The 18,245-nt window shown below is 36.7% G+C and overlaps 1 protein-coding gene across 5 annotated transcripts in view; it reads right to left on the bottom strand.

The window, feature by feature from the left end:
• Nucleotides 1–18,245, bottom strand: part of PDE10A (phosphodiesterase 10A) — a 341,642-nt gene that overhangs the window by 117,529 nt on the left and 205,868 nt on the right. The window lies entirely within an intron of this gene.

Below are 18,245 nucleotides of genomic sequence, written 5' to 3'. Positions count from 1 at the left end.
TGAAATTCACTGCATCATTTGTTTCTAGTAATAATTCCCTGAAATGTCAGAGTTGCACTTAATTTAAACCACACTCTATTCATTCTGACCTCTTATGCAGTCAAAAAGTACATGATGGATAATTTCAGGATGATTTAAGTATCTCTTAAAACAACTACATACTTGAGAAGCAATACAGTCTTTTACAATCACAGAATGGTTTGGGTTGAAAGGGAGATTAAAGAATATCGAGTTCCAACTCCCCTGCCAGGGGCAGGGACACCTTTCACCAGAGCAGTTTGCTCAAAGCCCTGTCCAGCCTGGCCCTGACCACTTGATGCTCTGCATCCAATCCAACTCAGAGCCCCTCCGGCACAAATCCTGAAAGCTCTTCCTGACTGGAAATCCAGCAGAATTTTGCAAGCAATGGCTATATAGCCAGCAGAGTGTCAGTCCCAAGAGAAATTATACTTTCAGGTACTCAAAACAGTACTTTGAGCAGCACTGAGAATTAGCATAATCCTACGCAATTGTGAAAAGCTGTTTTGCAGTAGACCTTCATGTTTGGCATTTTAAACACTTACAGACACACACTAACTTTTGCTCCTATGATAAATGGATAAAATTCTGCAAAAATGGATGACAAGATATATGGCTTTATACACAAAGTAGCCCAAAGTGAGTCCAAATATTTTAATAACACTTGTAAGAAGGCAAATATAACACATATGATGATGTTCACTTTATCGTCACTAAAAATGATGCATTAAACTTAGCATCATCTTTGTGCTTCATAACAGACAGACATATCACCTTTGGTTCAGGTAACATTAAAAGTAGACCTCCAAAAAAGTTATGAGTTATTTCCTAAAATCAAGTAGCTTTCCAAAAAAGCTTTGGATAAGGATTTGAATTATTAGCCCAGGATAACCATGTTAGTGCCATCCTGCCACTGCTTCATGACAGCTGCAACACTTCAAAGGCTAGCAGCCTCAGGGGGGCTCCAACAACAGTAGCTGCTGCAGTGGCTACTCAGGTCCTTGAGACCTGTGATTAATTGGGTTATCTTGGCATGTTTTAGATTTGGCTTTACAGAAGTGTGAAATAAAACCATGACTGCATATTTCTATAAATACATCTGCAAGAACACTGAAGTGTAGAAAAATTGGACACACATCTAGAAATTCTAAATAGCAACACAAAATTTGAAACATCTATATAGAGGAACAAACAACAAGCTTGAATAAATATACGAAACTAAGCATATGACTATGAAACACATTTAATTTCCTATTTAAAAAATATTACACATAAGCTTTGAAGATGTGTAAGCTCATGACATCATATTATTTCTAAAGGTTTTAACATCCTGCAGTATTCGGCACGAAGTTATTTTGTTAAGAAATTTAAGAGGAGAAAATTAAATTCTTTTAAAGCAGGGGCATATCTTTCAAAATCTGAAGCACTAAACCTACAGTTTAACAAAAAAAATCAAGCAATAGGAACTATATAGATGAACAAAACCAATAGAAGTTCAAGGACTTCAAAGAGTACTGTTTCATGCTTATTATGGAAGCATTCTGACAACCAACCCCTTTTTTAATCATTAATGTAGTCTATTTGTAATTTTTTGCTGTTGCTCTGCTTCATGATCAGATACTAGATTCTTTAAAAGTAAGTTTTGTATAGCTTGAAGCAGCTCTGTAGTATGGGTTTGGCTATCACACCTTATAAACACTGCATGCTGTATTGTGTGTCTGACGCTGCAAGTACAGTCAAATATACATCGTGCATGATGAATTAAACACACTTTTTTGAGCGGACATCTATTCTTGCCAAACAATTCAGGAATAAAACTAAATAGTTTAAACAGCCAGAACTCTGGCCTGAATTCAAGAAAAGCATCGAGATGTTAAAAAAATATCTCAACAGAGCTGCCTTTTCCAGACAAAGGACTTTTTTTTTCCCCTCTTGGCACAGAGGTTTGGGATTGGAGCCAAGGTGCTACTTATCAGCTGTTTGACATCAGGGGAGGACTGCGTGCGTCAGTGGACCCAGTAGGGACCCTCAGCTTATGGCACACACCATGTGGTTCTTATCTTATCAGTTTGCAGGGTCTGGCACTTCAACCTCTTCAGCATGAAAAGAAAAGAGAAAAAAAAAAAAAGGGAAGGAAGGAAGGAAGGAAGGAAGGAAGGTGTGTATAACTGGGAGGGAGGATGTCAAACAGGACTGGTGAGCCAGGCTGGACTGCAGGACAGAGCCTTGATTGTATTCTGGCCTACTGTGCTGTGTATGGTTGCAGAAAATCCCAATAGAAATTTCTCCTGCCTTCCCCACACACTCATAGAAGAAAGGAACTTCTTCTCATCTAGGTTCAGAAAAGGCAGAATAATGTGTGTGTTGGAGGGACACTTCTCCCTTTCACATACAGCTGATAGAGGGGCTGCCAGAGAAACGAGGAATACAATATACTCATGGAAAAGCTTATCAAGGTAACCGTCTCCTCCAGAAAACATATGCAGTTTCTTATTGCAAATAAGATTTAAAGAGCCCAGATTATTTCCCCAAATGCACAGCTTCAGCAGGACTTAACAGCTTTTGCTATTTATTGTAGCAAATTATTCTCAGGACCAAATGAGCCTTATGGCACAGCACAACTCCAAGCTTAAAACTTGATTGCACAAATGATTCTTTGTATTTAGTATTTAGAAAAACATTCACTACAGAAGATAATCCTCAAGTAAAGCATCTGCTTTCCAAGGTTCATTCCAACTGAAAAATTAATATAATTACTCATAAAAAGATTATTTGTCTTACTCTATGCTTCCTACACAATGTGTAGGAATCAGATAGCAGAAGAAAAAGTCACCTCCTTCAGATTAATTTCCTTAACCTATTCTACCTGTAAAGATGCATCACAAGATACAAATTACAGGAGAACACGAAAGCTGTTAAAGTATCTGTGGAAATTAGTAGGTTTGCACCCTTGAGCAATCTTTATAATTATTTCCAGGTATTTCCATACAAAACCATTTTGTCTTACACTGCAGTGACCAGACTAACATCAGTAGAGGAGATAAAAAACAAAATACAAAAGGACACAGCGCTTGCACAGAAACCTTGCTTGCTAAGGATTCAGCAGAGCTCTGGAAAGACCTATTGGCTGAGGACCAGGATTGGGCAGCCTGTCATAGGTTCTGCTCACTCCAATGAAGGTTCTACCTCATTACTTCATAACACTGTTTTCATAAACTGCATCATCAAAAAATGCAACATTTTGCTGCATCCAGCCATCCCATGCTTCAAGTTTCATTTCTAGTGTTGTGTCAACTTAGTGAACCATAGTACTGTGTAGTCAGTGGGACAATCACTCATCTGAAGGGGCAATTCTGGTACTAGTACCCTTTCTTCTCCAAATACAACCTACTTTTTAGATAAATACTAATAATGTCTTCCTACATAAAACACAACAAAAATTTATTAGCAAGGATCCTATGATTTAAAAAACTGTCTATAGAGTTAAACACATAACCACTGCTTTGCAATGAAAATCTACAAAATTGCCACAATATAATTTTTTAATTAATATTTTTCTTTTCTTACCTGTTAGTTTATTTTGGTCAGACAGATTGTTGCTTTAACAGGCTTAGGAGACAGAGAAAGAGAAAAATAAATGAGAAGTCTGAAGGGAATCATCACCTGTAGACACTGTTCTGAATCCTAACTTTTATGGATGAATTTCTGCACTTGGAAGCCATCACTGCACTCATCTCAAAGGCCTGTGCATAGTGACTAGGATTGGTGGCTTGAAGAATATTCTGGTCCCCCTTGAGTCAAATTATAAGTATAGAAGTTATTGGTGGTTATCAAGGATCACTCCATGTTGGATCACGTGTTCCCATGAGGCCCATGAATTACAGAAGTTATGTTTCTCAGAGTGTGTGATTTTTGACTCTTTCTACTTTAATTTGAAAACACAACTGACAAATGAATTGTAAGTGTAGCTACAGATCTATGACACAAAAACATAAACACTGTATGTGATGCTTCATTAGCCAAGAAAAACAGACACACACATGAAAAAATAATGTGCATCATCTCTGAAGACCCTATCATTCCCATTACATTTGCTTGAGTGCAAAAAAGGGTCTACTTTGTATCTTCATTTTGCAACTCCTTCTCTACTTCCTCCTTTGTTTTTTTGGGTTTTTTGTTTTTTGGTTTGTTGGGATTTTTTTTTGAACAAGAGGAGTGTCAAAATCTCAGTGCAAATACACAATACCTAGTAATTTTATATAATTTAGGTGCTCACATCTCAGTTACATGACAATGCTCTGTCAGCTGTTTCTTTAACAAAATTAAGTACATTTTTTGCATAATTAAATTGGGTCACAGGCCCTACACAGTGAGAGTATACACTATGTACTATTCCAGTATGTCTTTTTTCAAATAACAAACCTGATTTGTTAGTCTTGTAACAAAAGTACAAAGCTACATCAAATTGAGTCAAGACCAATATCATGTTCACTTAAGACTCTCCCCCACCCATCACGTCCTGTGGAACCAACACGGGCCTTGAAGAATGAACCACACGGTGCTCCTTGCACAACCTTGTTCAATTTTTTATACATGCTATTTCTACTAAAATATTTAGTACAATGAAGCCAATAGGAGCTGTTCACATACCTAAAGACAATCACATTTGTCGTTGGCAAAAAGAAGGACATTTTCTGGTACCCTGCACATGTTGAACATCCTGTTTCTAAGTGTATCCTTGATCTCAACCATGTCCACTAAAACTCCTCTAATTAAAAAAAATCTACCTTGCCACACTTCTATTAATTCTTTTACTTTCCGTGACCATTTTCTCCAGTTTTTGAACCTCCTGTGCAAACAACTGGTGAAATTTGAAATTAGGACTTCCAAACTCAATGTGAGATGGATAAAGTGATCCCCAGACTCTCCTGTCTTGATAGAGAAACCCCACCAGACAATAAGGCAACACTGCTTCTTTCAACATGCTGATACAATTCTGTTCAACAGCTTTATGTAGGAAAACATTTGGAAACCAAAATTGCACAGAGTATGTAAGTCAGAAGTAAAAGAATTAAGAGGGTTAAAACTGCAAAACCAAAGGATTAACATATCACAGCTAATGAAGTGCCACAAGAGAGTTAACAATCCCATATAGCACAAATTGTTATTTTATCCAGGGATAAGACATGTCCACAGCTAGAAAAATGATTCAGCACAGACGGAAGGAGGAAATTGTTTCTTTAACCATATGAAATGTCTGTAAATACTCCTTGGCATGAGATCCCTCAAAAGATCATAGCACAAAAGATATGCACTTGGGCAAACACAATCTCAAAAATCCATATTATATGTTTAAAATGTATAAAGATAATGAAATATAAGCACATGTTCTTTTTGAAACTGATGCAGATTTGGGGTCTTCTAGGTTTTCATTTTTACCTAGAGAGATTTTGGTTAGGTTTGGCAAATCAAACAGCTTTTGGAGTGAACAAAAAAGAATGACAAAATTATTTTTGTGTAGAAGGACATTTGAGTCTATTATGACCAAGTTGTACTTTAAAAAATTTTTGTTGATTTTAAATACCAGTTATGTAAGAACGTCTAAGATATGGAATTACTGAGTGTTTTACTCTTCTTTCATTCCATCATGGGCAGTACTACAGAAGTAGCAGAAAAGAGACTAGTGTGCTAGTATATTAACAAGTCTGACAGCATGAACATCCATGGGAAAAAAAGAACACAATCAAATCTCAAATTTTTAAATAAAATGAAGTATTTTATGTAGACTCAATAGTATCTATATAATTATGTGTTTTGATCTTCATCAAACTGGTAAGACTTTCCCATAGGACATTAATATGGGAGATTAAGCATGTTATAATGTACCTTTGGATTATGTGATTACCTGTTCATGACTATTCAGACAAAATGCTAATTTCTTCACTGAATTCAGTATAACTATCTGGACAGGTTAGTTTCAAGAAAACATCATAGACACATTCATGATTTTGACTATTATTTTTAGTTCTAATTGAAATGAAATTGCAGATTATTTTAACACCCATTCCTATTTTCTCAAGAGAAATACAGTTTATAAAGTTGAAAGTCCAATCTAAACATCTTGCTTCAAGACAAATGACTCAAAGAGCACTCATACAAAATCATTAGCTGTTTAGCCTTCTGGTAAATCTTTTTTTTTTTTTCACCTACATGAAATCTTTTCTAAAATAAACAATGCTGCCACACTTCACCACTGTCAAGTAACAGAAGCAATTCCAGATCTACACACTATATTATCTGACTTTATAATGCATGTCAAAATTAACTTTTTTCTGGAAATTTAGACCTTGTGCACACTAAAATTTTGGGGGGGAGGGTGCAAGGAGGAGAATCAAGTAGACTCTTGCTAGCAACCAGAGTGCTCAACCAGAGCATTACCAGCCTGTTTCCTTTGCCTGGGCAGTGTTCACAACCTCAGCTCAGAACAGCTGGTGAGATCTGGCCTTGTTTGTTGGCACTTCATCTCACACACTGCCAGCCAACATTCCCCTTCAGGGAAAACTGCCAGGACAACCAAAGCTGATGCAGCACACTGAAAAAGATGCTTATATCCTCCCAGAGAACAGTAGCCATGCAATCAAAGTCCACAAAGTTCTATTTCAACTTGTTACCTTTCCATCTCATTTCTTTCCTAGATATATAAAATACAATGACAGCGAAAACTATTAATAAACTCTCAAAGAGAGTCTCTAGACATAAACATTCCTTATGCAGAGAGAGAATAGCAAACTACTTAGCATTAGTAAAGCAACTCTATTAATGGTCCTCTCTTAATTTTATCAATTACTTTCATTATTCAGGAACATTTGTTCTACCTGATTCCTTGGAGCTCTCCATGATTTTTTTTTTGCCAGTTTTATTTATAAGCTTTATTTCTGAAGCTCCAGTACAACTACAGCATGTCACCCATTACCTTACTGGATGCACACAGGTGATAACACCATCATAATTAAAATGACTGGGCTGCTCACTTCAGAGGCAAAGTGCAATGTTAAAATACACTCATTTAACTTTTCTGAAAAACATACAGGGATTACACTGCCCATAGTGCTCTCTGGAATGAGAGTTTAAGATTTATACAGAACACTAGAAAGCGCACCTCTGCAAGCAGGCTTGCTGTCTGCTCATCACTGGAGAAAGGGTTTCACTGACACAGATACATGAACATTCCCAGACCTAATACAGCAGAAAAGGCTTTGGTTTGCTCATAAACCTGTCAGCAGATTTTTCCAGTAGACTCCAATTTTTGAGTGGAGAAACATATGAAATTATGCTTACAGAATAAATTTTTTGCTCAGAAAATGTTTTCTGTGCTGAAGCTTAGAAATCAAAACCTGCAAACATGTCCAATTTTAAGTACTACTGACTTCAGTAGGCATATTCACATACCTACAAAATTTTAAGTTACTCCCACACACAAATGTCTACAGCAGCACTGAAATAGTAAAAGGGATCAAAATTGCTGTACGAAGATGACTCTTCATCTACAAGTTTTAAAATGAGAAATCCTGCAAGCTTTTAAAAGTATTTTTGAATAGGAAATTTAAGAACTTTGCCTAGTGAAACTAGCCACAAAAGTGCAACACTGTAGTTCTGTACTAATGCCAGGGATTTTTGGTTTTAAAAGCAGCCTGGCCCTCAGAGTAAACACTCGGATTTTCCTCTGGTTGTGTTTCTTATTCAGGCCCTTCCTCGTGAATCAGGCAGGGGCAGGTAATACAAAAGGATGACTGCAAGGATTTTTCTCTGAACAGTATGGGTCCCCTGGTACTGCAGTACTCCCACTCTGCTTCTCCAGACAGACAGTAAGTAGGGCCTTCCCTGCACGAGGCCTTGAGAGGTGTCAATCTTCCAGCCACAATAAAACTAAATAACCCTTAGCCTTCCAGACATGACATTCTGGTGGTTTGCCTTTGGTTTGTGGGTTGTTTCTTTAAGTTGAATGACAATTAGGTAGAAGTAACCAACAGATTTGTCATGCATGTTCCAAGTAGCAGCCCCAGGCTCACGTGTCTGTGGTTTATCCGAAAGGATTTCAAGGCAAGCCACAGTAGTCTGTAGCTGGGAACATTCGAAGAGTGTATAGATGATCCTTTCAAATGTGTTGCCAGCCCTGAGAAAGTAGCATGTAACTACTCAGATTGCAGGTCTGGTGAGGATAAACGTGCATGGAGTCATTATGGGAGAGAGATGCCAGTAATTGCTTTGGCCTCTCCTTCTAAGGGTCCACAGTCATGCAAATGGCAAGACCCAAGGAGCCCCCAAAAGTTTCTATAAACTTTTAATGGTGCTTCAAGCTGGTCACAGCCTTGACTTCACATGCCAACTCATTCATCTATCAAGACACAGCCCTTTACAGATCTTTTTCTGCCTATTATAAGCGGCAAACAGAGCTTGGGTACTTCGGAAAAGTGGAAAAACTGAAAACAGAAGAAGTTGGTAAAAGGGGGTAAAGCAAACATACAGCTTAGTAGCTCCATGTGGGTTTAGCTATGGGTCAGCATGGATTTCAATATCTGGAACACTGAGGAACTAAGAGAGATAGCTGTACTTCTACTGTGTGCAGGCATTTTCACACATATAATGGTGAATCAAATAAAACACACCAAAGATAACTGTTTGTAAATAAAGCTCAAATATTATACAGCGTATTTTCTGACAAATTCTAGAAATTCACTCATTTGAAAGGGCTCATCATGATTTAAGGAGCCACAGAAAAAACACCTCTGAATCCTGCCTTCACAGTTCTATCAATACAACAAAGAACATAGTAAATAGAAGAATTTTAATAGGCAAGCAGATGTAACTGATGTAGTAGGAGCAAAGGCCAGATACTTAGAATGCACAAACAGCTTTTACCTTCAGCCAAGCTGTAAACTCTGTCCTTCCTAAAATGTTAATGTAACTCATGTACTGCAAACTATGCTTTATTCAAAATAGCTCAGTTTGAGCTTATCAATAATAACTGAGTATCAGTAATAACTTTCAATTCTGAGTCAAGGCTGACTCTAGCCTCCAGCAAGGAATGGAAAACTGCTTGCTACACATATCTAAGTTTAATAAGTACTAAGCATATGTGCTTAGCTACACTTAGAGTCTTTTAGACTCCTTTTAATCGACCTTCTCCTACACAAATGTTCCCACTTGCATACAAAAAAAAGATCACCTGCAGCATATACTAAGAAATAAAGATTATGCCTAAATAAAACTGTGGGGTTTTTTATGAATTTTAATAATTAAGAGAAATGTACATAAAGTTATACTTTTACCTAGTCTGTATTTGACACTAATCATGCTTCAGTTTGCATTCTTAAGGTCTTCTATTAATCAGTCCTATGACCCATTACTGATAATGCTTGCAAAAAACAAATAAGAATAAGATACAGAAATTAAAACCACCATCAGCATAAAAGAGTAAAAAAAATATGTTTTCTATATATTACTATTTTGTGGATGTGCATTTGTGGCTGTTTTGTCATTAACAGGATAATTAAACAAACTTATCTTTGATAAATACAAAGTTGGAGTCCACCTTGACAGCAGTGCTGTTCCAGTGTCTGGAATAAATCACAGTGTAACAACACAACCACAGAAACCACATTCTTGAGGCCACAATTTCTCTTACTCATATTTTTGTGTAATAGATAATTACAGCCTCAAACTCACACGTTCCCCACTTAGTACCATACTTCTACCTTTACCCAAATGTTCAGTCCACAAACCCCAAAATCATACATTTTAAATACCAAATACATTTTCTGCTCTGATCCATAGATGTTTTAATCCAGAAACACAACTGGCCCACACTTCTTGGAAAATATTACCCATAGAATACAAGAAACTGAGAAGAAATGCTTTTAAAATAATTATTCAAAATATAAAACAAGAGCTCAAGTGAAGTTTCCATATTAAAGGAAAAAGAAAAAATATATTACAAAGTAATTAATTAAAACAAACATAGTAACTTCTGATGTCACATGCTGTCAATATTCACAGCTGGGTCTCTCTGCTGCAACTGGCAGCATTGGAAGAACTTAAATCAGCAAAAGGAATGCAATTGTCCATGTTCTAGGTATGAGTGATGTGAGCAGCTGTTACAGGAAAGCAGTAACCCTCCAGGCTTTGCTCATGTAAGGAAAAAGCCTTTCAATTAGCATTTAAAATTAAAAGCTGCAACATTATTTAATTAAAATAATGTAGCTATTTGACGCGACTTCCACTATAGTCTGTAAAAAATCCTCTCAATGAAGTAGTCAGAGGCCTTGCACAAATAGCGGGCAGAAGCACTTAAAACATAGTGAATGAAAAACAAACCCTACAGTCAGCAGGAGGATCCAGTATTTTCAAGTCTTTTGGGAGACATGAAATTATTTTCAACTCATTAACTTGAAATTAGATCCCCAACTGACAATTTGGAAGATTACTTGGGTCAGAAAAAGCCTTTTTCTGTTAATTGCAAGTTTCACTGTTCAAGACAAGTTTATCAAAACATTTGCAAACTCCAAAGACCAGATTTACAGATAAATAGCTCAGTTTGTTTCAGAAATGGCAAAATAAAGTACACTTGCCTTTGGAGGAAGGGGAGAAGGGAGCAGACACCCAAAAAACCGAACCATCACAACAACTGCCAATACTGTCAAACTTAACAGTTCCTCAAATATTCAAATGAATGATAAGCAAAGCGAATTTTAGTTTCCAGACAGAGCTCCACTAGAGAGAATCTCATCTGCATTTAGTCAAGTTGGTCTAAAAAAAACCTAGAATATTTACATGCACACAATTTTTTTTCTGTAAGACCTCAAATAACTAATCAAAAATGTAATGCAATTTTAGATCATGCTAGCATGATGTTATCCTTCTTTAATGCCTGATCATGAGATGTGATACAGGAAAACACAAGGTTATTGAAACAGCAGACCTTCTCTAGCTACTCACTTGATACACCTAATAATTCTTCAAAGGGAATCCTGCACATTAAGTAGTTTTCAAAGTTTGTGTAGTGGTCAGACCTGAAACACTTCAGCAACATATCCTTACCAAGTTCAAGCTTCAACATTCAACATAAAGTTTTGCTTAAATTAAAAAAAAATATTAAAAGGTCACTGTCATCCTTCCCTGTACTCCCTCTCCCTCAGAAAACTGCATTAATTCAAATCCCAAAATAGCCATTCTCAGACATTAGAAAAGCCTGGGAATTGCTTACCTAAAGCGCACTAAGCCTTTACAGGGTAATGAGCATTTAAACTAGAAACTCTGAGTGGAAACCATGATGAAGCCTCAATTATATTTTTGTTAATAAAAATAGATTTGTTCTAGAGAAAAAAAAAATTCCATTTCCCCTTCTGACATCATTTTTCCATGAGATCTTGAGGAAGTTCTAAAGGCCAAACCACTCAGTAGGAACCAGCCATTCCACATGTCCCGTTCTTGTACCCATCAGAGACTTCTTCAGGCCCAGTGTCGGGGGGACAGTTTGTTTTCCATTTAGGTTAATTTTGTGCCATGAAAACAATTTTAAAAAATTAAAAATGGAATTCTGAGGAGAGACATCCTAGCACAGAGAAATGTGACATTTGTGGCTACATTTCCTAACGTGGATTTAAATGCCTCCATTTTCCACCTGTAAAATGGCCTTGTGTTAAAAGCCAATAGTAATAGATCAGAAAAATTTGTGTAACAAATGAAGAGAGTTATGATATTTACTGCTGTTCACTTATTTTTATGTTTTTTTGGGTTTGTTGTTGGTTTTTTTTTTTCTTGGAAGTCTTTCACATGGAGTGTATGTTGAATATTGTGATCAATCTATGGTGAAACATTTCACAATTCAATCAAGCAAAGAATAATATAAAGCAAAGCAGACTTCTCAGTTATTTCAGTCAGATTGATCAAATAAGTCATTAAAGTACCAGATTTCAAAAACCTCTATTATATGTAGAAATCTAAAGTCAGTTGAATTATTTTATTACCGGGATTTCACTGCCTTTTTTTTTTTTTTTTCATCACTAGCCTTTTAAACTTAGGATATTTTTATAAGTAGGATATGACCAACTGCTACTGTCCTACAGCACAGATTATTTCTGTCAAAAAAGCTGCATGCTTGATTCAGACTCCTCTAAGATACTACATAAAAACTTTTAAAATACATATTATGATCTTATTCAAGATTATCTCCTCATATAGTTATTAAAAGCTAACTAGACTCAAGCATTTAATAAATATAGTTGGCAATAATAAAAGACAAGGAATCAAAACTACCCCAAATTCCAAAAAAGTCATTTAAAAGCACTTTACATAAAAATGTCAGTAAACATGGAAAGCATTTCCTCTCTTCGCTACTTACATGGCTTACAGAATTCATAAATTGGTATAAATTTTATTTTAAGCAGCTGCTTAAGCTGTAATTGTCTGGCTATAAGCTTTGCCTTGTTTTTCCTTTTTCAGCACATGAATATCAAAGCTTGTCACTAATCTGCTAGTCTGTACACTTGGTGACTGAAAAGAAGAAACATTTTTCAAATACAACACATCTGTTATGTATTTGAGATCAATGTTTAACTGCAAAGACTAACCAACAGGTTTTATATTTTACTTAAATTTCTTTGGCCTAACCAATACCACTTCAAGAACAGAAACTATTGTATTTCAGGATTACTATTTTCTTTACTATTAACCTTACCAGTATACATAGCTACACACAACCCTTAAAATACTGACATATGCAGCAGTGAAAGCAGCTATATCTATCTCAGTTTCAGTATGTAAACAATATTCCCTGCTTTTGTTCAAATGCTGTAACTACTGAAAGTGTCACTCAGGCACAATTTATGACTGATCTTGCAACGGGCTGCCTATGAATGATCCAAGTATGGATTCAGAGTTAATTTTGGCTCTCTGGAATTTCAAGACCTGCCTATGCAGGGCTGTTCAGTTCTGAGCAGTATTTAGTCTGTGGTCATCTGTAATTAATTTAATGATGCAATGCAATGCTGTGGCAGTGAATTGTGGCATCAGACCCTGACTGAACTGTTTTCACAGAAGTATCACTGAAGAGAGGCTGAAAACCTGAAGGAAAATAGAAATAACTCCATACACAGTCACACAGGTTTATTGTGCAATTATCAGCATAAACATATCCCACATAAAGTGTCATGGGATTTCTGAAGCTTGTTTCAAGACAGTTCTGGAGCACACTGATAAACCAGGCTGGGAATCCTGAGAAATGGTAGACAAGTTCTAGCAACATAGAAGAAGCTGAGGCTCTGACTAGTAGATTTGTTCTCCTCTTGAGCTAGCTCTAAATGAAGTATGCTGATTTAGTTTGCACAGATGAGTATATAATTTAAAGTAGTTATCTGTGAAAAGTGGTTAAAATTCTCTCCAAAATACCACAAAAGGATGGATTAGCATAGAACTAACACAAGGAAAAGAAAACAAAAAGGAATTTCATATGTACATCTAGTACAGTAACTCTAGATAACCAAAGGAGACCAATTACAAATATTTATAGTTCCCCTGCTCCAGTTGTAGATTCAATTGCACAAGATGCAGTCTAAGTAAAATATAAGCTTACAGAAACCATGTATTAATACTCTTGTTAATGAGGCTGAGCAAAACATTGTTCAATGTTGTTTCTATGCAGTAGCAGTACTATGTTTTTATACAAACTGCAAAATGTATAATACTAAAATTTAAAGAACTTCTATAGATGCATCTGTTAGTAAAGAAAATACTGCCTCTAACCCTGCAGCAGATTAGATATGCAGTAGTGCCCCTGGCAGTGGCAAACTGCCACTGAGCATGTAACTTGATGTATAATCTTAGTGGCAACGTCTAGAAGCATTTATTCAGTTATCACAGAATAACCAGAAAAACTAAAAACATATATGAGAGGCATCTATCTTCTACAGACCCCATCTATCCTCTATCTCTTATTTTAAAGTGGTGCAGGCTACACTCATCTTGGTTCTGTTTGTCAGTGTAGGATAGATCATGTTTTCCTCTCGCAGCTATGTGATGCACACTATCCTTTCAGGAATATTAGTATAACTGTTACTGCAGAAGTAGTAGTGGAGTCATTACACTGCTCATAGCACTCAGATCACTTCTGATAGCTCAAGAAAAAGGAAAATATGACCATGGTTGGGAAAACAAACAAACAAAAAAAACCAAAAAAAAAACCCCACAACCTAACAAAAAAAAAACCAAAAAAAAAACAAACCATGAAATATAAAAGATGACCTTTAAAAAAACCAAACTTTTTTAAAAATAAAATTTCTATTCTGCTTTTGTATCTGTACATGCAGAAGGTGACCAAATGAAAATATTATGAGACCTCAGGCATAATATCCAAAGTATGGAAATATTATTTCATCTGGCCTGCAAAATACCATCTTGTCTACATACTTTCTCATATCCATCACATTTTTTCTATTTGATACCATTGCTTTAAGTTTATGAAAGATAGTATTTTAAACTGAAACACCAGCAGCATTCACATTTGACCAGGAGAATATCTGAAATCAATATATTGGTAAAAAATAATGTTGCACAATCCCCTCAATTATTAAACATTTTGGATTAGAACAGTTTTAAAATAATAGGCTAGGGGGCTTATTTTCACAGCTGGATTTGCCTTGTATTTTATCATCTATCTCAGGAGTGTAGTAAAATCCCCACAGAGGCATCTCTATAAAGCATATAATGTTACTCTGGGAGAAAAACTTACAAAAGGAACAAAAGTCCCTGGACTGGACAAACCTAGGGAGAAAAAAGAAACAGTTGCTTCATCACTATAATATGAATAGTACCAATTAATTCTACTGTGCTATTACTGAGCAACATACACTGAAAAGTGAATTGTATTCAGAGAATTTATTTTACTGCCAAATTTTTCTGCCTTTAGCCAACAAGCAAAACTTGAATAAAGAATTTAAAATTTCTTCGTCAACATTTAAAGCTGTTGCCATTGTCAAGCTGATGATGCTCATTTGTTGTATTATTACTAACCTGCCAGACCCCAGCTGTTGTCTTGGTCAAAACCTGAGTTTTCCAATAACTAGGAACTGCAGCTGCTCAGAATGGGTCACCAGGGATTTGCACCACCACAAACATTACTCATCTGGTCCTGCCCTGATCAGACTTCTTTGGCCAAAAGGCAGGGTCAGGGCTGAGATTTGAAACACACAAATTTAAGGCTTTTTTTCCTCCTTATCATCAGAAAAATATTATTTCTTATTCAATTTTTAAAACTTTATTCATTATTCTCACCAAACATGGATCCAACATGGCAAAATCTACTCTTTATGGACACTTTGCAGTAATTAGCATTTGAAATATAGACTATGAATTATAACTTAAGACATTCACTAAATTATTGCTCCCATCTAGCATCCTATCTCTGCAAAAAAAAAATCAGAATCAAGAAACTATTATTAATTTCAAATACCTTTTCTTTAAACAATTGAGAAACAGTTTCTACGCGATGTATCTGTCAGTTGCTGCATGTAACAGGTGTAACCATAAACATTAGAAAATGCTGCATTTTGATGTGCAAACAGCTGAAGTGCTGCCTGATTTAAACATCCCAAACTGGAATTATTTTTGTTTAGCAAACATTGTCACATGAAGCACCTTCAACAGAGCCCCAGAACATATGGGAAATTACTATTTAATATTTAACATTTCATTGGTATTTATTATTGGTTTTACTCCCATATATTAATTTCCAGTGGGAATCCTTGCCAAAAAACACTAATTGTCCATTTCTCCTACTCTTATTAACTCCTTCTGTTTGGATTGCTGACATCACACATCCTGATATCTTCCTCTCCTTTCAACAAGTTTCTCTCCAAAAACACAATCAAGCTGTCCTACTCTGAGCTCAGCAGACTCTACTGCTTCTCCTTTCTCCTCCAGAATTTCTTTCCTGTCATTCTGGCTTTCCATAATACCACTCCCTCTCCTTGCAATTTTGCACCATTTCTGCCTTGTACAGCACAGCAAACTCTCCTGGCAAAGCAGAAGCACTTACTCATGAGCAAGCAGAGAAGCTGACGTAGCTTTTCCACACTCACTGAACACAGAAGTGTTTTAACCCCAGAGACAGCACAAACAGGTACTTTCTCCACGGCTCTGGAGGTACTTGAGTATACAGGAATTGCACATATTATAGGCTAGAGAGTGGCTAACAACTGGAGCCAATTTCCTGCAGAGTGAGGAAGAGTTCCCACAGGTGGAGGTTACTGAGCACAGGTTAGAAGAGTGCAAGCAAAGTAACGCCGATGGACTGAGCCCTCAGTTTTCATCTTAGCCACTTCAATATCTAACAGCACACTTGCCTCTGATATTATGCTAGGCTATTATGCTCTCTTAGAGGCACAAGAGAAAGCAAGCCATGCAATGGCCAAACCAGATCCAGCCACTTCAGTTGGAGATTTCTCATAAGTATTACAAGGGTTTCCATGTTCAAAAGCCACATGACTACAAGCTTAGAGTATTCTTTGCACTTCCAAGGCTTTCAAGTTTGACAGAAGAAATAACAAATTATTCATTAATCTCCACATAAAAGTAGAGAACTGTCAGTGATGGAAGTGACAGGTCAGTCAAGTGAGTAGGCGAAGCTTCCTCTTGTCTACAGGCAGGAGGAAGAAAAGTGTGCAAGGACAGAAATCTCTTTTGGAGATAAAAAGTTTCAAGGCCATTTGCTAACTTTATCATTCCTTTTTTTTTTTTTTTAAGTGGAAAAACATGAAGAAGCAAACCTTCAACAGCAAATTTTGAAATACACCTTTCACTGACCTTGTAAAAATTGAAAGAGAAAAATTTATAAATTTTAAAGCCATTGAATTTCTCCTGCAAACAGCAAGAACTCAAGAACTGAATTCACTTCAGGCAAAAAGAAAAAAAAAAGAAACCCTGTCAGTCACAAATGAGTCAGTGAGGCTTTCTTATTAACAAAGGTTTCTCACTTTAAATCCCAGTCACTACAAGCAATGCCAACATTTTTAATCCTAGAAAAGCAGATAATTCATCCCATTCAGCTGACCAGCTCTACCCTTTTCCTTTCAAAAGGAGTTAACACCTTGCTCTTCACACAGAGCTAGATAATCTCTCTCTAGGTGAGACCACTGTGATGAATGGAGCAACTCAGCAACAGCTCTTTTCTCCTCACATGGAAGACTGACTTTTCCATCCAGTAAAAACTTTCTGGCCCTGTGGTTTTTCCCTTTCCTTTTTAGTAGCATTTTGCCCTTTACACCTCACTTGACCCTGCTTTTTTTTTTTTTTCCTTCTGCCAGTTGTAAATATCTGCCAAAACTTGTCATTTGGTTGCCATGCTTATAGTTTGGGATCAACTTTGCTTCTGAGGGTACCCACCACTGACATTCATCTTTGGTTTCCTCACAGCTACCAAAATTTGGAACTTTAAAAAAAAAAAAAACTATATTTCTTTTTCAAAAGGATTCAAAGTGCTTTTTAAGCATGTTAGCAGCACTGCCAGAGGCATCCTATGGGAGGTAAACCCATGTTAGCATCACAATAGCTGGCTACTCATACATAACTGGTTCAGAAGTTTGCTTCCAAAGTGACACTCCCCATGTACCCCAGTCATGGCACCTTGGTCCCTATCGTTGAACAGACTCAGAGCACATGCATGGAGGCTCCCCTGCAGGCTGAGCTACACCAGAAGATACACTCCAGGAAGTCCAAGGGTATTACAATGCTCAGAATTGAAGTAGATCCACGCTGAAATAAACCTCACTAAAATGCATAGGATCAAGGTTGAATCCTTAGCACAAAACTCTTTATCCCTAAAAATCCACTTTGCCCTCATCTTCTTTTCCACATCTCCTTCCCTTCAACACATTTCCCTTACACTGCCCTATTTCTGTAGTCATCATTGCATAGGATCCTTGAAAAGGGTTAGGGGTTAGACTCCTGGGCACCTCATTCCATTAGTTGTGTGCACTGTGAGTCTCCTTTGTCATCAATATAATATATTGGGTAAACTTTGGGTACCACCAATAGCTTTTGCCTGGAAGAGCACTTTTTCACTAACACAAAATGCACTGAAACAACAGCGTGAATGAGAACAGGATTGCACTTACCCCCCCAAGCTAACAGAAATCCAGTTCATTTGCTCATGTGCCATACAAGTCCTCAGCTAG

The sequence above is a fragment of the Taeniopygia guttata genome, chromosome 3 (genome assembly GCF_048771995.1).
Source record: "Taeniopygia guttata chromosome 3, bTaeGut7.mat, whole genome shotgun sequence".
NCBI classification, from domain to species: domain Eukaryota; kingdom Metazoa; phylum Chordata; class Aves; order Passeriformes; family Estrildidae; genus Taeniopygia; species Taeniopygia guttata.
Note: the sequence above shows the minus strand (reverse complement) of the source record. Positions and strands in the feature narration are given on the sequence as shown.